The sequence below is a fragment of the Salvelinus fontinalis genome, chromosome 20 (genome assembly GCF_029448725.1).
Source record: "Salvelinus fontinalis isolate EN_2023a chromosome 20, ASM2944872v1, whole genome shotgun sequence".
Lineage (NCBI taxonomy): Eukaryota > Metazoa > Chordata > Actinopteri > Salmoniformes > Salmonidae > Salvelinus > Salvelinus fontinalis.
In genome coordinates this window covers 8,625,955-8,649,733 of record NC_074684.1, presented here as the reverse complement: position 1 = coordinate 8,649,733, position 23,779 = coordinate 8,625,955, and the positions used below count along the sequence as shown (strand labels likewise).

Sequence of the window (23,779 nt, the reverse complement as noted above, 5' to 3'; positions counted from 1 at the left end):
CCCTGGATTGGGGATACTCTATATTGGACTTTGAGAGGCATTGAAGCCACTGGTCATCTAGCCTATATATAAATCATTGATTGAGACACAACAAGCTCTTGATTACAAGGTGGGTGTCATTTCAAATCATAGAAATATAATACATAGAATGGGCCCGTCCCTTCACACCACTGCAATTTAGCTGGTACAGGTACACCGTTGACATTTAAATGTTCTAATTACCACCACAAAGATGGCTGTCACTCCACCAACCGTCGATTGTCTACATAAATGGCTGTCATGTCTATTATGTGTAACGGCGGTCCTCCTCCTCTTCATCTTCGGAAGAGGAGGAGTATTGAGGGAACCAAGGCGCAGCGTAGTGAAATGACATTTTATTAACGAAAAAACACGAACTTGAATAAACTAACAAAAATAACAAACGGTGTAGACAGACCTATACGACGAACTCACATAAAACAAGAAGAACGCACGAATAGGACAATTAGACTACACAAACCGAACAAACCGTAACAGTCCCGTATGGTGCAAACAATTACACAGACACGGAAGACAATCACCCACAACGAACACTGTGACAACGCCTACCTAAATATGACTCTTAATTAGAGGAACGCCAAACACCTGCCTCTAATTAAGAGCCATACCAGGCAACCCAAAACCAACACAGAAACAGAAAACATAGAATGCCCACCCAACCTCACGTCCTGACCAACTAACACACATAACAAACTAACATAAATAGGTCAGGAACGTGACAATATGATCTATATCTATATGATTTCAATAGGTTTGCTATGGAGGATTGACAGTATAGTTTAAAACGAGAGATATTCCTGTTCGAGTCAACATTATCTTGTGTGTGGACCTCCAACCTGATATCAAATAGGGTCTAAGCTGCAACGTTAGCGAATTGTCTTTTATTTTTCAGTTTGTGTTTTTAGATAAATGTAAGGCAAAAAAAATAAACCGTCTAATATATATATATATATATTTTTTGTCACTGTAAGCTTTTAAATGACATCAATCCCAACCCTTTGTCTTTTCCAGTGATGAAAACACGGATGTCGCAGGGTACGCAAAATAAGTCAACTTTGAGCACCTTCGCCTCTTTAATGTCTTGGCATTTATATCCAAACAGTCACTTCCTGAGCACTACAAAGGGCAAATTTGTATGGAAGGTTTCGTTCAAATCAGAAGGTGGTGCTATCAAATAGTGTTCGAATTCAAATGGATTTAGCCACTAGTAATGATTTCCGGTGAGTGTCCTCCTGCCTGTCAGTCCTGTATGCGATGGGGTTGATATAGATGTCGATCTGTGATCATCACCACTGAGATCTTTATAGTGAACCACACTGGTCTGGAAGTGCAAAGGGCAGTTATAAAACTGTCTACCGTTACCCTTACATTTGACCTAGCCTAGGGCTCTGGGTGACTCACAAACGTAATCCGGAGTCGACAGACAAGCAGCATTTTCCCTACTTTGTAGAGGAACGACATTCATCCACTTCCTTTTTTACTCTGGATCCTCCATTAAACCTGAGGTAGACTGCCAGTTGGTTAGTTGGATCAGCAGGGTCAGACTACCGAGCAGCAGATTGGATACTCTTGAACATAATACAGACCTATTAAATGCCTATTGGCCTATATGTTAGGATATAGCATGGGCCTACTGATGGATGGAGCTGATGATCTGTGCAGCATTTTGCTTAGGTGGACCCTTGTGCACAAGCAGAATACATGGATCACATCAAATACTCATTCATTTATTCATTCATTCCTTCATTCATTTATTCATCCATCCATCCACTGGTTAGTGTTCCATCCTGGTACGGTCATCATGTGCCAGGCTTATCAAAAGACGCCCTTGGCTCCCCTGTCAGAATCCCAGCGAGGGTCACAGCCAGGCAGAGAACACCACCAGACCAAACCAACGCCCAACAACAACCTTTACTGATAAAGGAAAGGAAAGGCAGGGCTTTCAGTTGCTCAGTGTGGTATGGCGAATACCAATGTCCCCTCTTCAGTGTTTAAATATACTGTAAGAGTGCACATCAAGTTACTGTCACGTGCACAAGTACAGCGAAATGCTTTTCTAGCAAGCTCTAAACCCAACAATGCAGTACTCAATATCAATGTAGGACAAAAAATAACACAAGACAGAACAAAAACACACAAGAAAAAAAATAAGAAGAACACGAGAACCAAGTAAGCTGCTGTATTTACAGGGTCAGTTCCAATACCATATTTACAATGTGCAGAGATACTGGACTGACAGAGGTAGATACACTATAATGTACATACAAAAGTATGTGGACACCCTTCAAATTAGTGAATTTGGCTAATAAAGCAACACCGTTGCTAACAGGTGTGTAAAATCTAACACACAGCCATGCAATCTCCCTAGACAAACATTGGCAGTAGAACGGCCTTACTGAGGAGCTCAGTGACTTTCAACGTGGCACCGTCATAGAATGCCACCTTTCCAACAAGTTAGTTCGTCAAGTTTCTGCTCTGCTTGAGCTGCCCAGGTCCACTGTATGTGCTGTTATCGTGGAGTAGAAACGTCTAGGAGCAACAACGGCTCATCCGCAAAGTGGTAGGCCACACAAGCTCACAGAATGGGACAGCAGAGTGCTGAAGCACGTAGCGCGTAAAAATCGTCTGTCCTCAGTTGCAATACTCACTACCAAGTTCCAAACTGCCTCTGGAAGCAACATCAGCACAAGAACTGTTCGTCGGGAGCTTCATTAAATGGGTTTCCATGGCTGTGAAGCCCAACACAAGCCTAAGATCACCATGTGCAATGCCAAGTGACGGCTGGAGTGGTGTAAAGCTCGCCGCCATTGGACTCTAGAGCAGTGGAAACGCGTTCTCTGGAGTGGTGAATCACGCTGAATCACTGGTGAATCACGATGGACATATCTGGGTTTGGCAGATGCCAGGAGAACGCTACCTGCCCCAATGCATAGTGCTAACTGTAAAGTTTGGTGGAAGAGGAATAATGGTTTGGGGCTGGTTTTCATGGTACGGGCTAGGCCCCTTAGTTCCAGTGAAGGGAAATCTTAACGCTACAGCATACAATGACATTCTAGACGATTCTGTGATTCCAACTTTGTAGCAACAGTTTGAGGAAGGCCCTTTCCTGTTCCAGCATGACAATGCCCACCTGCACAAAGCGAGGTCCACACAGAAATGGTTTGTTGAGATCGGCGTGGAAGAACTTGACTGGCCTGCAGAGTCCTGACCTCAAACCCATCTAACACCTTTGGGATAAATTGGAATGCCGACAGCGAACCAGGCCTAATCGCCCAACCTCACTAATGCGCTTGTTGCTGAATGGAAGCAAGTCGCCGCAGCAATGTTCCAACATCTAGTGGAAAGCCTTCCCAGAAGAGTGGAGGCTGTTATAGCAGCAAAGGGGAGACCACCTACATATTAATGCCCATGATTTTGGAATGAGATGTTCAACGATACTTTTGTCATGTTTTTTATTTTATTTTTTATTTATCCGTTATTTTATGTAGTGTATGTATAGGGGTAAGCTGACTAGGCATTAGGATACATGATAAACAGAGTAGCAGCAGCGTATATTATGATTGTATGTGAGTGTGTGTGCGTAGAGTCAGTAAAATGTGTATGTGTGTGTGTGTGTGTGTGTGTGTGTGTGTGTGTGTGTGTGTGTGTGTGTGTGTGTGTGTGTGTGTGTGTGTGTGTGTGTGTGTGTGTGTGTGTGTGTGTGTGTGTGTGTGTGTGTGTGTGTGTGTGTGTGTGTGTGTGTGTGTGTGTGTGTGATGGAGTGTCAGCGTGTGTGAATGTGTAGAGTCCTGTGAGTGTGCATAGAGACAGTGCAAAAATTATATATAAAAATAAAAAATGGGGGCAATTCAGATAACTAACAAAATGGCTACAGGGACTATTTTTGAAGTCTTATGGCTTGGAGATCGAAGCTGTTCAGGAAGCAGAAAAAAACAGTCTATGGCAGTGGCTGGAGTCTAATGATTTTCCAGCCATTCTTTTCACACCACCTGATATAGAGTTCCTGGATGGCAGGGAGTGATGTACTGGGCTGTCCGCACCACCCTCTGTAGCGCCATGCGATCGAGGGCGGTGCTGTTGGCATACCAACCAGTGATGCAGCCAGTCAAGATGCTCTCAACGGTGCAGCTGTAGAACTTTTTGAGGATTAGAGGTCCCATGCCAAACCTTTTCAACTTCCTGAGGGGGAAGAGGCGCTGTCGCACCTCCTTCACGACTGTGCGCACCATTAAGGAACTTGAAGCTGTCGACTCGCTCCACTGCAGCCCCGTCGATGTGGACATGCTCGGAGGGGAAAATGGTGTTAAACGCTGAGCTGTAATCAATGAACAGCATTCTCACACATAGGATTTCCCTCTTATCTAGGTGGGTGAGGGCAGTGTGGAGTGCAATTGAGATTGTGTCGTCTATAGATCTGTTGGGCGGTATGCAAATTGGAGTCTGTCTAGGGTGTCTGGGATGATGGAGTTGATGTGGGCCATAACCAGCCTTTCAAAGCACTTTATGATTATAGTGAGTAATGAGTGCTACAGGGCGGTAGTCTTTGTGGCATGAAACCTTAAGGTTCTTGGGAACAGGAATGATTGTGGTCAGTTTAAGACGTGGGGATTACAGAGATAAGGAGAGGTTGAAAATGACCGTGAATATGCCTGCCAGCTGTTCTGCGCATGCTCTGACAACGCGCGCTGGAATACCAGTCCTGTAGCATAATCTCTGTTTCTGATGACCATTTCTCAACGGAGCGAGTCACGGGTAATTCCTGTGAACTCGGGTAATTCCTGTGAACTCGGAAAAATGGCAAGAACAATTTCTGTGGGGTTTCAACAAATATTTCACAAGGGTCTATTTTCCTTATGTCCGTCCACATTGTGGGAAGTAGAACGAGCCGACGCTTAGCTTGGCACACACTGGGCCTTTCTCCAATCCTTAATCTCGCAATTACTATAACGCTCCAAGTATCACCAACACCACTTCTTTACTTGTTGCATTGACTTTAGAAAAAGACACAGTGACTAGGCCTAGACACAAGCAGTCTCGGACACACAAACAACACCAGTCTCGCTCAAATTTACCCAAGGGTCACGTGCTGTTTTGTCTAACAGGGAAGTAATGTAATGTACATTGTGACATCCCGCCCTTTTAACTCCGAGCTTCAGACAAAGGCCTTACAGTTCTGACTATACATCTTTACTAACTATCAAAATATACGGGTCGGCCAAACATAGCAACGGTCGCTATGACAAGGTGTGGCGCCAGCCAGTTTGTGGCGCTTTAAAACGTGAATATCCAATCAAACGATGACTGACTTGGCGTCTTTGTTTTGTCCCCCGACGGTTTTGCAAAAGCTTTCAAACTAAGTGACTTCACTGTTAGCAGGACAGAGTGCACATAACATTATGCACTCGCGCTCAAAGCAGCCACGAGACTTTCAGTTTCATTGGTTAGAAGCACTGCCTGTGACTACGTATGCAGCGCAACTGGAAAAACATGAGTAGGCCCAACTAATCCAGTGACGGACTGGTTTATCCCAGACACAGATTATCAGACAGATCTAGGTCCATTAGAAGCAGTGAGTTTATTATCCACAGACGATGCAGCTGAAGGAAAACGGTGTACTACTGAAGACAAGCGTGTTCATTCAGCTAAAGAAACACAAACGTCATGGTCAATACAGTAACCAGGCGTCACCCTAGGGCTCTGCACTTTCAATACTGTGTCTGTGTGTGTGTGTGTGTGTGTGTGTGTGTGTGTGTGTGTGTGTGTGTGTGTGTGTGTGTGTGTGTGTGTGTGTGTGTGTGTGTGTGTGTGTGTGTGTGTGTGTGTGTGTGTGTGTGTGTGTGTGTGTGTGTTCATTTGAACGAGTCCCCCTCCATATGCACTGGCCTACATGTGCCAATGTATATTTGCTCTACACTCTCCGTACTTGAAACAGGTACAGTAGAGGACAGAGTGTGTACGCAGACCTAAGAGAATCTTTCTTTCCCCAAATTATCATTCACTACAAAGAATTTGAAACTATAAAAAACTAATGTTGGGTGAAAAAACGAAAATGCGCAGTTTTGGCAGCCAAATGCGATACGCGTCCTCCTGCCACAACCCGAGGGGCCGCCAGTGAAAAGTACAGAATGTAACAATAGTATTTGCCATTTTGTTTTGTTTGGGCTTTCATGACATGTGGCTTCTCAGTCATGTTAAAACAAGTCTACTACAATTCCTTTTATTCATTATTATTCTCATTAGATGTTGTTAATGTTAACAGCATTACTACTACTACCAGGCCTACTATTATTATTACTACTACGGTTAACCCGATCTTTGTTGTTTTATGTGTACTTCATTTAACTTGCCATGTCAATAGTCTATTGAATTGAGTGAGAGTGAGAGAGACAGTAGATCCCACATCCATGCAGCGCTGTGATGTACAGAGAGAGGGGACATCTGGAAGCCATAAGAGGGATTATTTATGGCCAGAGTGAGGTAATGACACAAAAATGCCACCTCCAGAGGAGGGAAAGAGGGAGAGCGAGAGGGGCCAGATCTGGGAATGGCCTTTCACAGCACTACTGGAAGGATGTTCCTCATAATAAGTTCGACCTCGTAAGATCTTGGCTATCATACTTTTGGAATTCTCGACGCGGCTCACGCAATTTCCCCAACCGTCATCACAATCAAATGAAGAGAAAACGTGTAGCTGTCACAATGGGACACAGGACTAACGCGCCTTTGTCTGTGGACCAAAATTATTTCCCAATCGTTTTGTTCTGAACAGAACCATTATTTTCTCCCGTTCTGTTCCGACCAGCGAAATGAAGTTCTGAACCGGTTAGAACACCCAATAAGTAATGGATTATATTGTTTATAATTACATCTGAAATCGAATATTTAAAAAAAAATGTTTAGCTCACCATTAAATTTGTTCACCAATCAATGCAGATAGAGCAGCTTGCTATGGAGCTGGTAAGCGATAGTTGTAGGGCACACGAGGCGACTGATATTTTGGCGGGTAGGGAGAGGGCAAGAGAGGCTGATGCGAGACGTTTGGCTTGAAGCACCTGGGCATGAAGGGATTTCTTTTAACTTCAGAGTTGGAACAGAGTAGGCTAGCTAGCTAACAAGCTTGTGTGTGCAGAGCGGCACCACATTTTAAATAATGATCATACCATTTTCTATTTAATAAATCCAATGTGACAGGAGATCACTATAGTATCCTTAACTAGTACTGAAAAAGTGAATCCCTTATTTTCTCATGTAAATGTGACAGTGACAGTGAGGGCTTTGCATGGGTGCTTTGTTGCGTTTTTCATTCAGTAGGGATGAACATTTCGGTACATTTTGTTGCCGACTAACCAACCCCCATTAACCGGTAAACAAACAGTTAAATTCGTTGCAAACAGTCAAATTAGTGCCAACAGAAAACCCCATGCATGGAAGGAACAGACATTGTTCATTAAGAGCTTTAAGAAAACATGTGACAATGGCGATCCTCTCATATTATTAAACATGCAACTACTGTAATGAAGCAGACAATGGAATACATCATTTTCAAACATTTTCCAAAATGCAATTTGCGGGAAAACACTGTCCTGTGACAGAGATGAACATCTCCGTTAGAAACTTTGAAAGAGGGAAAATGTAAATATGCAGGATGGGTTGTTAATATGACTAGGATTGCGTCCTTGGCTTCTGGACACGGCAAGAAAGTCGATATGAAAACCAGTAGAACAGGAGAGAAAGGATGTGAAAATGTTTTGGTTGCTAGCTTAGCTGTTAGATGCTTCTTGCTGCTCCTCTTTCTCCCACTGCTCGCTGCAGCCTGTATCTGTGCGTTCCCTAGCAAAAAGTATCCGCTCTGGCTTGCTCACAGCTCACTGACTAGAGACAGCCATTAGTTGACATAAGAAAGCTACTTTCTAACGCTATTAACTCACTCTACATTATTTATGGCAATATAATAATTCCGGTCGATCAAGACGGTGTTCTGGTAATGGCGCCGGAGGCGACGGGTGGCGTTTTACAGGCTCCTAACCAACTATTTATATATTTTTTTCGCATTGTTTGTAACTCATTTTGTGTATAATGTTGCTGCTACCGTCTCTTATAACCGAAAAAGAGCTTCTGGACATCAGAAGAGCGATTACTCAACTCGACCGGGACAAAGATTTTTTCTTTAATGAGTCCGATGTAAAGGATATACTGCTTTGTCGAGACAAGGCCCAAATACCCATCATCCGCTTGAAGAAAAGACGGAGAAAAAGGGAGGAGGGCAGGGTGCCTTGTAAGAATTTGCCGACGAGTAGGTAAAACACCACCTCCCACCGTATTATTGGCCAACATGCAATCATTGGAAAACAAACTGGACAATCTACGATTAAGACCATCCAATCAACAGGATATTAAAAACTGTTACCACATAAGGCTAAACGTGGCTAAACGACCACACGGATAAAATAGAGCTGGCAGGCAAGACGAGAGGCGGGGGTGTGTGTCTATTTGTCAATAACTGCTGGTGAGCGATGTCTAATATAAAAGTCTCGAGGTATTGCTCGCCTGAGATAGAATATCTCATAATAAGCTGTAGACCACACTATCTAAAAGAGAGTTCTCATCTATCTTATTCGTAGCCATCTATTTACTACAACAAACCGATGATGGCAGTAAGACCACACTCAACGAGCTGTATAAGGCCATAAGCAAACAAGAAAATGCTCATCTAGAAGTGGCGCTCCTAGTGGCCGGGGACTTTAATGCAGGAAAACTTAAATCCGTTTTGCCTCATTTCTACCAGCATGTCACATGTGCAAACAGAGAGAAAAAAAACTCTAGACCACCTTTACTCCACACACAGACATGCATACAAAGCTCTCCCTTGCCCTCCATTTGGAAAATCTGACCATAATTCTACCTTCCTGATTCCTGCTAACTAGCAAAAACTAAAGCAGGAAGTACCAGGGACTCAATACGTAACTGGTCAGATGACGCGGATACTACACTACAGGATTGTTTTGCTAGCACAGACTGGAATATGTTCAAAGATTCATCCAATGGCATTGAGGAGAATACCACCTCAGTCACCGGCCTCATCAAGAAGTGTATTGACAACATCGTCCCCACAGTGACCGTACGTACATATCCCAACCTGAAGCCATGGATTACAGGCAACATCCGCACTGAGCTAAAGGCTATAGCTGCTGTTTTCAAGGAGAGGGACACTAATCCAGAAGCTTATAAGAAATCCTGCTATGCCCTCAGACGAACCACCAAACAGGAAAAGCGTCAATACAGGACTAAGATTGAATCCTACTACACTGGCTCTGATGCTTGTCGGATGTAGCAGGGCTTGAAAACTATTATGGACTACAAAGGGAAACCCAGCCGCGAGCTGCCCGGTGACGCAAGCTAAATGCCTTTTATGTAATTGCTGCAAAAGGTGGCTCTTCAAAGTATTGACTTTGGGGGGTGAATAGTTATGCATGCTCGCTCAAGTTCTGTTTTTTTGTCTGATTTCTTGTTTGTTTCACAAGAAAAAATATTTAGCATCTTCAAAGTGGTAGGCATGTTGTGTAAATCAAATGATACAAACCCCCCAAAAATCAATTTTAATTCCAGGTTGTAAGGCAACAAAATAAGAAAAATGCCAAGAGGGTGAATACTTGAGACAGCCTATAGGGAGGAGGTCAGAGACCTGGCAGTGTGGTGCTAGGACAACAACCTCTCCCTCAACCTGAGCAAGACAACGGAGCTGATCGTGGACTACAGGAAAAGGAGGGACAAACAGGCCCCTATTAACATCGACGGGGTTGAAATGGAACAGGTCGAGACTTTCAAGTTCCATGGTGTCCACATCACCAACAAACTATCATGGTCCAAACACACCAAGACAGTTGTGAAGAGGGCACGGCAACACCTTTTCCCCCTCAGGAGACTGAAAAGATATGGCATGGGTCCTCAAAAGGTACCACCACTTGGTATGGCAACTGCTCGGCATCTGACCGGAAGGCGCTACAGAGGGTAGTGCGTACGGTCCAGTACATCACTGGGGCCAAGCTTCCTGACATCCATGACCCTATATACTAGGCAGTGCCAGAGGAAGGCCCAAAAAGTTGTCAGACTCCAGTCACCCAAGTCATAGACTGTTCTCTCTGCTACCGCACAGCAAGCTGTACCAGTCTAGGACCAAAAGGCTCCTTAACAGCTTCTACCCCCAAGCCATAAGACTGCTGAACAATTAATCAAATGGCCACCCAGACTATTTACATTGACCCCCTCCCTTTGTTTTTACACTGATGCTACTCACTGTTTATGATGTATGAATAGTCACTTTACAAATTACTTCGACTAACCTTTCCCCTGTACATTGACTCATACCGGTACCCCCTGAATATAGCCTCATTATTGCTGTAATTTTCTTGTGCTACTTTTTGATTTTATTACATTTTTTTTTACTTTAGTTTATTTTGTAAATATTTTCTCAACTCCATTTCTTGAACGGCGTTGTTGGTTAAGGGCTTGTAAGTAAGCATTTCACGGTAAGGTCTACTACACCTGTTGTATTCGGCGCATGTGACAAATTCAATTTGAGGTGATATTTTCGGCCGGCTAACTGACTTTGATAACCATTAACAACCCTAGTTCTCATGCTGTTCCGGTTCTGTTCCTCAAAACCAGAAAATAACAAAGGTTATTTGGTAGTCATAATTTTTCTCTTCTGTTCCCTGAACCAGTTCCAACCCCTGGTTCTAATTCATTTAAACTAGAGCTGCCTTCTTGATCTCTAAGGATTTGGAAATTCTTTATTTCAACTGGACTTCCTGGTTAAATAAATAATCGAATTAGGGTACAAATGCGGCAGGGGAAACAGCTGCACAGTCAGTGGTTCCCTTATCAAAAATGAAATCTGTACTTTTAAGTAGGCTGCTACCCCAGCTGCTTCGAACTAGAGTGACCCAAGCGTCAACCAGCCAGGCAACTTTTAAAAAAATAACCTTTTAGCCATTTAATTGCAAGTAGCTTTAAAACATCCTGTAAATTACCCAAATTACAGATGAAAATGTAACCAGGCCCTTCAAGTCGCGGCCAAGGGGCTCTCCAGTCTCCAGTACACAGATGTGGAGTGAGGACAGGCTGAGGAGGAGTGGCAATACTAAAACTCTTGGCCGGGAATCAGACAATCTGCAGCGTGTGAGCTCCCCAGGCTTTGCCAAGGGGACTTCCATAACATGAATTTTGTCATGTGTGATATACACTGAGTGTGCAAAACATTAGGAACTCCTTCCTAATGTTGAGTTGCACCCCTTTATCCCTCAGAACAGCCTCAATTCATCAGAGCATGGACTCTACATGGTGTTGAAAACATTCCACAGGTATGCTGGCCCATGTTGACTCCAATGCTTCCCACAGTTGTGTCGAGTTGGCTGGATGTCGTTTGGGTGGTGGACCATTCTTGATACACACGGGAAACTGTTGAGTATAAAAAACCCAGCAGCGTTGCATTTTTCGACACAAACCGGTGCGCCTGGCACCTACTACCATACCCCGTTCAAAGGCACTTAAATCTTTTGTCTTGTCCATTCAACCTCTGAATGGAACACAATTCATGTCTCAATTGTCTCAAGGCTTAAAAATCCTTCTTTAAGATGTTTAAGTCTATGTCATGTAAAGAGCAGGGCTGTTACGGTGATCGTATTACCGCCACACCAGCGGTCACGAGTCATGACCGCAGTCAAATTCCACATGACCATTTAGTCACGGTAAATAGGCTTCTCTGATGCTGCTCATGGTCATTAGTAGCATACCAAACTTGCTAACTGCCAGTCGCTAATGGCTTGGTACTCAGCACTATTGTCCCTCTAATCACTCTGACATCAATGTAAATTCAATCAAAGATCACATCAAACACTTCATGAGAGCCCACGAGCTCATGTTGTGCAACATTTCTAGAGGATAAGCAACTGCGTGAGAAAAGGTTTGGAGAAGCTAATTTTCACCATAAAAAAAATGCACTTTTATAATAAAGAATTCCATCGCATCATCGCATTTGCAGACTTATGTAACGTAACCTACTATTCATAATGTGATGAGTAGATTGGATAGTCATAATTTAGGCTAATAATTGAACTCAATCACTGTTCGCCCCCCAAAAAAAGACTGTTCAATGCATGGCTGAGTGCAGCGCGTATAGCGTAGAGTAGGCCTAGGCTAGATCACTTACTTTTCTTCTTCCTTTGCATGGGGAAAATGTGGCCTGTTCTGAAGACATTTCATGCAATTCTACTACACTTTATATGACCGGAAACATTAGCAGAATTTTTTTTTCTTTTTCCATTCGACAAATTACAGGGTAGACTACTATTCTGACACTGAAACAGAAATATAAAACAATGTTGTCCATATAATGAGGCAACGAGAAGAGGAGACAAATAGAATACGACGTCCATCTAAACTGGAGGAAATTATTGTCCAAAAACAAATGTTAAAACATTTTTTTTTAAACCTGACATCCATTCGAAATGGATTCAAATAATATTTCTCAACCATCTACACAAAATACCCCATAACTGCATGGCCAAGCGCGACTCCAACACCATCATTAAGTTTGCTGACGGCACAACAGCCTGATCACCGACAACGATGAGACAGCCTATAGGGAGGTCAGAGACCTGGCAGTGTGGTGCCAGGACAACAACCTCTCCCTCAACGTGAGCAAGACAACGGAGCTGATCATGGACTACAGGAAAACGAGGGACGAACAGGCCCCCATTAACATCGACGGGTCTGTAGTGGAGCGGGTCGAGAGTGTCAAGTTCCTTGGTGTCCACATCACCAACAAACTATCATGGTCCAAAACACACCAAGACAGTCGTGAAGAGGGCACGACAACACCTTTTCCCCCTCGGGAGACTGAAAAGATTTGGCATGGGTCTCCAAATCCTCAAAAGGTTCTACAGCTGCACCGTCGAAAGCATCCTGACCGGTTGCATCACCGTCTGGTATGGTAACTGCTCAGCATCCGACCGTAAGGCGGTACAAGGCACTACAGAGGGTAGTGCGTACGGCCTAGTACATCACTGGGGCCAAGCTTCCTGCTATCCAGGACCGATATGCTATGCAGTGTCAGAGGAAGACCCCAACAATTTTAAAGACCCCAGTCTTTTTATTTGACTCAGCAAGTCAGTTAAGAACAAATTCTTATTTTTACAATGACGGCCTACCCCGGCCAAACCCTCCCCTAACCAGTCACCCAAGTCATAGACTGTTTGTTCTCTCTGATACCGCACAGCAAGCGGTACCAGAGTGCCAAGTGCAGGTCCAAAAGGCCATAAGACTGCTGAACAATTCATCAAAATGGACACCCGGACTATTTACACCTTGTTCTAGAGATTTACATGGTTATCAAAACGTCACGCCAGGGTACGCCTACACGAAACAGTCCTTATTTTAAGTGTTTCTAAAAAATCCCCTATGGGAAAAATGAATGGTGGAAAAACAAATTGTAACAATTTCCCTGTTTGACCGCTAGGTTTTATGGGTATTATGACTCATACTGTGGTACTCAACGACTCTCCATTGACTAAGTCATTTTTCTAGTCGGGTACAGCCCTATTTTTCACCCATCTAGCAATAAGTGCCCTTCTTTGCGAGGCATTGGAAAACCTTCCTGGTCTTTGTGGTTGAATCTGTGTTTGAAATTCCCTGCTCGACTGAGGGACCATACAGACAATTCTATGTGTGGGGTACAGAGATGAGGTAGTCATTCAAAAATCATGTGACTTGTTAAGCACATTTTAACTCCTGAACTTATTTAAGCTTGCCATAACAAAGGGGTTGAATACTTATTGACTCAAGACATTTCAGCTGTTCATTTGTTTTTTATACATTTGTAAACATTTTCAAAAAACATAATTCCACTTAGACATTATCTGGTATTGTGTGTAGGCCAGTGACAAAAACAAACACATTTAATCCATTTTAAATTCAGGCTGTAATATAACAAAATGTGTGAAAAGTCGTGTGTAGACCAGTGACAAAAAATATATATTTAATCCATTTTAAATTCAGGCGGTAATATTACAAAATGTGGAATAAGTCAAGGGGTGTTGGTACTTTCTGAAGGCACTGTAGCCTATGTGTGGTCCATATTATTAGGTATGCTATTAGCAATAAGCATTCTATCACCTGTAGCTGATGGAGCATAGAAGCTATAAATAAATGGGCTGAAGCATTGGGTTGCCTATCTGCTATTGGGCTAATCGTTTGCTAGATCCCATATGTGCTCTTTGAAATAGTTAGCATCCTTTTGATTAATTCTATGTCCCCCAAAAATTTGCACAAACACAGTGAATATAGTGTAGGCCTACCTGTTAGGGTAACTTGAGGTAAACAGCCACCTGGGGTAACACTGCCTGTACTTCTCACAGAAACCACTTCATATCACCATTTTCCCCCAAAACACTTTCCCTGGTTACCACTACTCTTGCTCAACTAAAATTGTAATCAGTCTCATCACAATTTGTTAAGACACTCACTCCCCAAAACATTTGAGGTAGGGTGGCATTTTACCCCAAGATACCCTACAATTGACCTGTGTTACATATAGCCACATACTACACTATGCACTCACTGCAATTTGCTGAGCAGTAATGTGCTTAACCATAGTGCTGCTAAAAACTCTGGGTTTAAAAATATGCAGTTTGCGCATATTTAAAAGTTGAGAAATAAATAAACTAGGAATGGAAAGCTAGGATATAGGGCTGTTGCGGTGACCGTATTACCGCGGCACCGGGGGTCACGAGTCATGAAGGCAGTCAAATTCCACTTGACAGTTTAGTCACGGTAATTAGGTTTCTCCAAGCTCTGGTGCGGCTCATGGTCATTAGTAGCCTACCAAACTTGCTAACTGCCTGGTACTCAGCACTCTATTGTCCCTCTAATTACTCTGACATCAATGCAAATGTATCAAAAAATCTAATCAAACACTTCATGAGAACCCATATTGTGCAACATTTCTATAGGCTATGCAATTGCGTGAGAAAACAGAGTGATGGCCTCTATTAAAAAGAGGAGGATCCATCAGCTTTCTTTAGGCTAGGCTACTATATTTATTTCTCGACTTTCCTAATATTAAGCACATTGCTGTTCTTTACAATAGGAGTATAGCCTACCTGGCTGGCATGAAAATGAATCACGGGAAAAGCATCTTCCATTCACTATTTAAGTGCATAGTATTTTTTCTGCTGCCCCCGTTTCAAGACAGGTGCATGATAATGGTCCATTCTAAATCCAAACAAATTTCACACATATATGTAAAGACAAGATGAAATCAAGAATAGTCTGATGGGTGACAATATTAGCCTATCACTTGTGAATGATGGCCAGCATAAGAAACAGCCTTTTGGATAAGGACGCGGGCAGCTGCGTCCCCGATGTCCCTGTCTCCACTTGTAGCCTGTGAGAAAGACCCAATCACGTGATGGGGAGCATGCAGCACTAAGGAAGTAGGGCACAACAAAGGCATGGATTTTTTTAGGGTACAATACAGCCACAAAGGGGATGCCGCTGGGAAATTCAAGGCATTATCAAGTGCTTGTCAAATTGTGAATGAGAGACTAATGAAGTGTGTACAGGCTGCGCAAAAAAACTAAGCAGAGCTCATGCCTTTCAAGCAACTTTTTTCAAATCATCATTAGAGTCGCATCATGCAGCCTTAAAATGTATATAAAATAAAACATAGCCCAACGTTTATAGAACAACTAAAGTTAAATAAATCATTTAAAATTAAGCACATAGGAATACCCATTTCTTTGTTAACCGCTCACAGAGTAGCCGCATGTGCGCACTCCCTCAAATCGTTTAGAGAAAATATTTATATTTTATTCAGCTTTGTTCAATTGCATTCTTCATACTATAAAATAATGGAATTCTAAGCAAATCTTGTCTGCTAAATGAACTAGTGTAGCCCACAACCATATGGCATAGCCACATCTGGACAACTCAGAGTATGCTATTCTGTTCTTCTGAAATAGACTACATTTTCTTCATATCATGCTTCTTTAGACCTGTCTAAAATAAAAAATAAAAATGGATTTATTGTGTAGGTGTAGGCTATATTACATGGATTTAGTAGACTTTTTTAAATGTAGATGCGCCAAAAGGTCTGTATCAGTGGCTTGTAGGCTATGTGTGGAAGGCAGGAGATGCTAAATGTGTTCATGTTAATTAACGGTCAATTACCGCGAGACCAACAGTCATTTGCTTGACAATCACCGGCTGACAACATTTTGTGACCGCCACAGCTTTACTGGGATCCTCCTCTTTTTAACAAAGCCATTAAAACTGCTGTTTTTCCTGCCATTGCATGACTTTGTGCATTGGCTGCTTGTCAGAATGCATATTTCCCTCCCTATGGTACGCAAACATTCCTTGAGACGCATTTAAGTTATCTCGAACAAAACACACCACAACAACAAGCCAACTAGGTAAATAGATAAACTACTCTTCTATGGGGTAGTCACACTTTTATTCATTTCTCGTTTCGTTTGCAGAGGAACATTTTATGTGGACTGTTCTTAACCCTTTCAAAGTGCGCCTCGGCAGAAATATGTTTTAACGCTCCATCTTTTTTTTGGCCGTGGCGCAGCGACACATAAATGACTGCGACGGAAACACTGGATATGTCAGCCCATCACCGAGAGGAGAGTGGAACCATTAAATCATTAATAAAAGTGCCCACATACATAAACGCGTCTGGGATCCTGGGAATCACTTACAAAGCACGTCAACATGCGTCTGAGCAATACATTTGGTTTAATACTGCACTGCACACTCGTGACACCAGAGTTCTCAGAGCAATGACGTCGTCCCCCGTCTCCACAATAATAGTAGGTCAGGGCACTATATGGTGTGCGTTCCAAAAATAACACCCTATTCCCTATATAATGCACTACTTTCCTGGTCAAATGTAGTGCACTGTATAGGGAATAGGGTCCCATTTGGGTCTCAGCTGGAGCCTTTTTAAACAGAACAGGGTGTGTCTCACTGTCGCTGCGGTAAACAAACAAACATGATGTACTTCAAATATTAAGAAAGCGGCAGAGAAGAGGGGGGAGGGGGGTAAAAGGCACAAGACAAAAGATTAGATCAGAGTTGTGTCATGAGTCATGACAACTGCAAGGCTACACATGGGACAAAAATGCAAAAATGATGAGAACATCGGCTTACAGGAGTTTCTGTTTTGGCGCCGGCTAAACGTGTGAAACAAAACGAGACTTCAGCTCAACATGAACTGTCTGGAAGATTTCAGCCTAGATTGACAGATTCACTGTTTATTTAGACAATTGTATAAGTTGGAGGCTACACCAAACCGTCGGACATAAAAACAAATTCAACTTTTCTGTAAAAATGTTTTTAAATTGAAGCATCAGAGACATCTAGGTCTAGGCTATCTGGGCAATGGGAGAGACATTTCAGCGATAATGTGCCCCCACTGGTGCCAGATTTCAGCGATAATGTGCCCCCACTGGTGCCAGATTTCAGCGATAATGTGCCCCCACTGGTGCCAGATTTCAGCGATAATGTGCCCCCACTGGTGCCAGATTTCAGCGATGATGTGCTCCTACTGGTGCCAGATTTCAGCGATAATGTGCTCCCACTGGTGCCAGATTTCAGCAATAATGTGCTCCCACTGGTGCCAGATTTCAGCGATAATGTGCTCCCACTGGTGCCAGATTTCAGCGATAATGTGCCCCCACTGGTGCCAGAAGTGGGATCATACCTACCATGCCACACAGATGCTTGTCTGTCATTACAAACCGCAATGAGCACAGCTAGCATCACAAAGAGGTGAGAGGACTTTACAGTTTAGTAGAGCTGGGACGATATATTGTATGTACGATATACTGCTGGGACGATATACTGCTGTATGTAAAATATTGTGCTTGGAAATTCATTGGGGCTCTGGATGACAACACATTTATGTTTGTTTCTGACATTAGGACTGTTTTTCGAAAGAAGTTAAATCTGCCTCGTGTTTTGTTTCCTTGCCAGGATACTAATGATTATTGCGATACGGGCATCATCCCGGCCATAGATTTCAGCATGTCTTCTTGAGTCATATGGACTATAGTGCAGAAGGATGGGTGGAGGAGAGAGAGAGGGTGACATGGGCAGCTGTGAGAGAAACTGACAGTTTTACTTTTAGCAGAACTCGAGTGCTTGTTTCTCAAATGAAGGAACAAATATATTTACGGATCTCTAGGAGTCCTCAAAAGCCAGAGCTGGGGCCTACATACCAGATTGCTCTGGGAGGTGATGAAGGGAGTTCTCAGTCCCAATGCCCTTACAACATGCCCCATAACCTTAATGAATAGGATAGAACACATTAATAAGGCCAACAGCTAAGTGCAATGCTAATTTTCAGAGACTTGTCAGTGTCAGAAAATATTGTCAGTTGATTGTGCTGCCCTATGTAGGATTATAGATTACCTAACCTAGTTTAAGGTGTGACAAAGGGATAGGCTTAATTCAACCAGAAATCAACAACTGTAACCTTGAGAAGCAGGTGAGACGACTCTCTCTCCCCAGTTAATTACCTAAATGACGTGAAACACAATGGAAGGCTAGCCTAGCACACCCTGCCTGCTGCAGCCCTCGAGCTGTGTACAGTAGGTTCTCTACCCCGGCTTAAAGCAAACAGGTACAGATGCTCAAAATGGAGGAGAGGGAGAGAGAACTCGTCTAAGCCCACATACTGTACAGCTGTTTTCTGAGATGACATGACACCGACAGTGAACCCTTATCTTCAGCCCTGACATATCCCCTTCTTTTTATACCGATCTGTGAGCGTGGGGGGAACAAAAGAGTGCCATTTGATTTACAGATTATCCGTGTTTTCATTGAATAACATAAAATGTCGGGCCTTACTTTCCTCTTCCCTTCCCCCCCGTGGCAGAATGCATCACGGACGGTAGAGGTAACTCTAACAACCCTTTCATTCTGTGGGAAACCAAACCAACAATGGCTGAGGTGAGGTGCACCCTGGCTGGAGGTTCTCTGTCATGGCTGATAGGAAAGAGGACCTGAGCCCTGAGTGCTGACCTAGGATCAGGTCCCCCCTGTACATAGCATCTTATTCATTATGATCCAAAAGGCCCAACTGATCCTAGATCAACAGTCCTACACAGAGACTATTTGTGAATAGGGAACCTGGGGTTGGTGGAGGTCAGTGTAACACCATCTCCCATACTAAGCTAACCTTTGTACTGACTGCATCCTCACAGAACACCAAGTATTACACTACAGGCTAATAACTGGATGGGCTGGTTCCACCATCATGACAACCCAGAAAAAAATGGAAGGATGTTTTGCATACTACTGACCTGCAAGCTGGAAGCTGTTTCTTCTGTGACTGATATGATGAAAGGGCTTTAGACCAGACACTATTTGAGGACAGTGACGTGATGGAGGCTAGACCTTTCTTCTTTAGCCTACATCTAGGGCTAGTCTGTGTTCAGTTATCCATTACAGGTGGCTACGGTTCCGAACACAATAATATGTTTACAAAATGGGTGCCGCTGAGTTGAAAACCCACCAAATTAACACTTTTTGCCTACAAGAATAAATGAGGGGGACAAAAACCTATATATACACACAAACACTCCTCCGCAGTCCATCGGTTCACAGCATAGCAGACGCTTTCTAGGCCACAACCAATCCCTACGGCAGGGAACACTACTAATTATATCTCTCTGAAGAAACTAAGGTGTCAATGCCGAGACTTGTAAGTAACCATAAGCAGAAAGCATTCCCAAAAAATATGCATCTGGCTGGCTACAGATCGGACGTGTCTCGACGTGCACGTCGCTCAGGAGGAAGAGAAAAGACACATGCAACTGCTCAAAAATGAATTCTAGTTCAAAGGGAACATATTGCAAAATTGCTTCTATTGGATGAGGGATGAGTGCCAAAGAAGAATAAGTGTTTGACAGCAGTCAGATGGTTGTAACCAGGTTGACTTTTTGAAGGCCGGGGTTTGTCCGGTTGTTGTTTCTGACATAATAGCATAATCAAAGGACAAGTCAAAGAAGCCAATCCATGATATAAGTCTATAAGTGTATGAGCCATTCAAAACAACACCGTATCATGCTCTGCCCACTCCTATCCACTTGTGGACAGAACAGACGTGTTTTTGTTGAGGGTGTTCCTAACAAGAGGACATAACCTGCCTAAGTTTCCAACCCTTCATAAGTAGGCTAATCTTTACGGAGTATACACAGCATAGTGACTGACACTAGCCATCACGAGGAAGAAACTAAGTCGGTCCTATTTAAAGTAGGCTAGTGCTGTCTAATGTTTTCATTGTAACTATAACTTTTTAGCATACTATAACCAGGTTGTTGCTATGTTATTACCACTTTACTCTGTCCTGTAAAAGTGCCACCAACATTACTTTGTACTTTCAGTCAATGACCGGCTATACTTCACAGCTGTTTGAATAGCATTATAGGCCTTAGACTTGGCTCACAATAACAGACAGGCTTATCGAGGCCCACTTAGGAGACAGATTTGCACGAACCTGGACCTTGTAGGCCAGCCTTTCTTAAAAGTATAGGTCACTTTGGGTCGAAACCTGTTAAAATGGTGGGTCATGAGGTGTCAGAGTAAATATATAATATTGGAATAGGAATTGATTTGGCCACGTGTAACTGCGCTCTCTGCTTAGCAGCGGTGTCTCTGCTCAGTTTGGCAGATGCGCTTCTGCATCGTGGTTAACATGATATTTTTTCCGCCGTTTTCTTGAAGATCACTCCGCGACCCACACGCTGCAGCACTGTCGTTCAGAAACAGATGATGCGCTGTCAGCCGCTGTTAATCCTCGAATGGACTCAAGCTCGCCACAAAGTCTGACTGAGTGTAACAGTATAACTTTAGTACGTCCCCCCGCCCCGACCTCGGGCGCGAACCAGGGACCCTCTGCACACATCAACAACAGTCACCCACGAAGCGTCGTTACCCGCTTCACAAAAGCCGCCGCCCTTGCAGAGCTAGGGGAAACCCTACTTCAAGTCTCAGAGCAATTGACGTAATCGATTGAAACGCTGTGACGTAACCGATTGAAACGCTATTAGCGCGTACCCGCTATCTAGCTAGCCATTTTACATTCGTTACATGAGCTCAATCGTCATGAAACGCAAAAACAGCGATGAGTTTCTCTTGATTTCATACAAATTTTGATAAAATACGAGGAGCGCCCACAACGCGTTTTGTGCTGGGAAGTGCTCAGTAATGAGTCTCTCAAAACGAACAAATTAAAACGATACGTCCTGACCAAACATCCACAGCATGACAGTAAACCCAGGGAGTTATTTCAGAACAGGGCAGAATGCTTCAGGAAACATGCTTTAACAGTGGAAGAGCAAGTCAGCTAGCAAGGCATTGTTGTCATTTTATAACAGGTGATGATAAGCAGAAATAAGGGAGTACCATCTCTCATTGTAGTCGATTTGAGTTTCTCTTTCAAACAATCCCCTTGTACACAGCTAATAGCTAACGTTAGCCAAAGCAAGCTACCTAGCTACTGATAGCGCAACCCTAAGTAACAGTACAGATGAAAAAATTTTGAAAACAAGTCTAGGATTGAACTGTTGCTGTTAAAAAAAGGAATCATTTGTATTCTGAACTGGAATAAACTGATTGAAGAAATATGCTTTTTGAGGCAAACACACTCGCACAGTTCTGGTTTGCTCATCTAGAGCAGGAAGCGGTCTCCTGCCTAACTGAGAAAGCAGTAGATGTTCTGATCCAGTTTGCCACCACATACCCATGCGAGTCAGGGTTCTCAACTCAACGCTGAGCATGACCTCAGGGTTGCACTGTCAGAAACTGAGCCCAGAATAGACTTGCTTGTTGAAAACATCAAACCGCCACACACACCTCTCATTAGGACTGTGTGTGTGTGTGTGTGTGTGTGTGTGTGTGTGTGTGTGTGTGTGTGTGTGTGTGTGTGTGTGTGTGTGTGTGTGTGTGTGTGTGTGTGTGTGTGTTCTGGTCTACATCTGTGTGATGTGATCAATCAGTTTATTCCAGTTCAGAATAAAAATTAGTTAATGTGTTTTAACAGTCACAGCTCCAACCTATACTTTAACAATAATCTCTACAGTAAAATGTACAGTAGGCCTGACCATTTGTCATCTGTACTGTTACTTAGGGTTGCACTATCAAAAACTGAGCCTGTGTGTGTGTGTGTGTGTGTGTGTGTGTGTGTGTGTGTGTGTGTGTGTGTGTGTGTGTGTGTGTGTGTGTGTGTGTGTGTGTGTGTGTGTGTGTGTGTGTGTGTGTGTGTGTGTGTGTGAGAGCTTTGGCCTACTCCCTACTTCCAACCTAGACAGATATATAAGAGTGTTTTTAAATGGGGATAAATAAACATGAATAGCTATTTATATGGGTATTTCATTGTTTTTGTTTTAGTCTATATTGCATTTGTTTTAGGCATAATGGCAATGAAATGTACCGATATTTACGTATAGTTGAGTGTATTTATAAGGAAAACACCACCGAGTCCCAGGCTGAAAAAGTTGAAGAACCCCTGATGTAGACCTATTTATTTTTTTATAGATGGACATTATTCACCAAAGCAAATAAGGTTAAGTATCTAGCTGAAGGGTCTAAATTAAAACATCTTGAGCATATGGTCGGTAATTATCATTAAAATAAGTAATTACGGCTGGAAAAGCTTATAAAAACCAAATGATTTTCTACCTCAACGTAAATTCAGCATTACAATTATTGAAGTGTGAAGTGAATTACTAATCTGTAGCCAGAAGGACCATGGGGCTATAAATGGTGTGTGTGTGTGTGTGTGTGTGTGTGTTGGGGGGGGGGGGGGGGGGGGGGGGGGGGAGTAAAGCAAGTCATCCAGCAAGTCATCCCAAGATAATGAGGAAAACACACAACCAAGCAGCAGATGAGCAGAGCTGTCAGACACACATGCCTGAGGCGCTTTCATCCAAATAAATCTCTCACCCTGACAGAGCCACAGACAGATGAATTATCAGTCTATATATAGGCCTATTGGCAGCAGCAGAGATGTCCTATCCCACAGGCAATTGAGATGACAATCAGAGCGACCAGAGGATTTCCTGATGATGTCGTGTCATGCGAGGGAAGGCAGAGTTACTGGACTGCTCCACTAGCCACAGCTTCCTGTGACCCCACAAGGAGGAAGATGTCAGGGAACACTCCACCACAACAACAGGATCCACACACACAGACGTGCACACATACACACACACACTCAAGAGCCACACGAAAGCAAGGCTGCGTAGGCGACTCTACAGCGAACTCCTTCGTAGGCGACTCTACAGCGAACTCCGTCGTAGGCGACTCTACAGCGAACTCCGTCGTAGGCGACTCTACAGCGAACTCCTTCGTAGGCGACTCTACAGCGAACTCCTTCGTAGGCGACTCTACAGCGAACTCCTTCGTAGGCGACTCTACAGCGAACTCCTTCGTAGGCGACTCTACAGCGAACTCCTTCGTAGGCGACTCTACAGCGAACTCCTTCGTAGGCGACTCTACAGCGAACTCCTTCGTAGGCGACTCTACAGCGAACTCCTTCGTAGGCGACTCTACAGCGAACTCCTTCGTAGGCGACTCTACAGCGAACTCCGTCGTAGGCGACTCTACAGCGAACTCCGTCGTAGGCGACTCTACAGCGAACTCCGTCGTAGGCGACTCTACAGCGAACTCC

General features: G+C 43.5%; 1 protein-coding gene across 8 annotated transcripts in view; it reads right to left on the bottom strand.

The window, feature by feature from the left end:
• The window catches only part of LOC129817244 (serine/threonine-protein kinase MRCK alpha-like), a 99,120-nt gene that overhangs the window by 61,218 nt on the left and 14,123 nt on the right, over nucleotides 1-23,779 (bottom strand). The window lies entirely within an intron of this gene.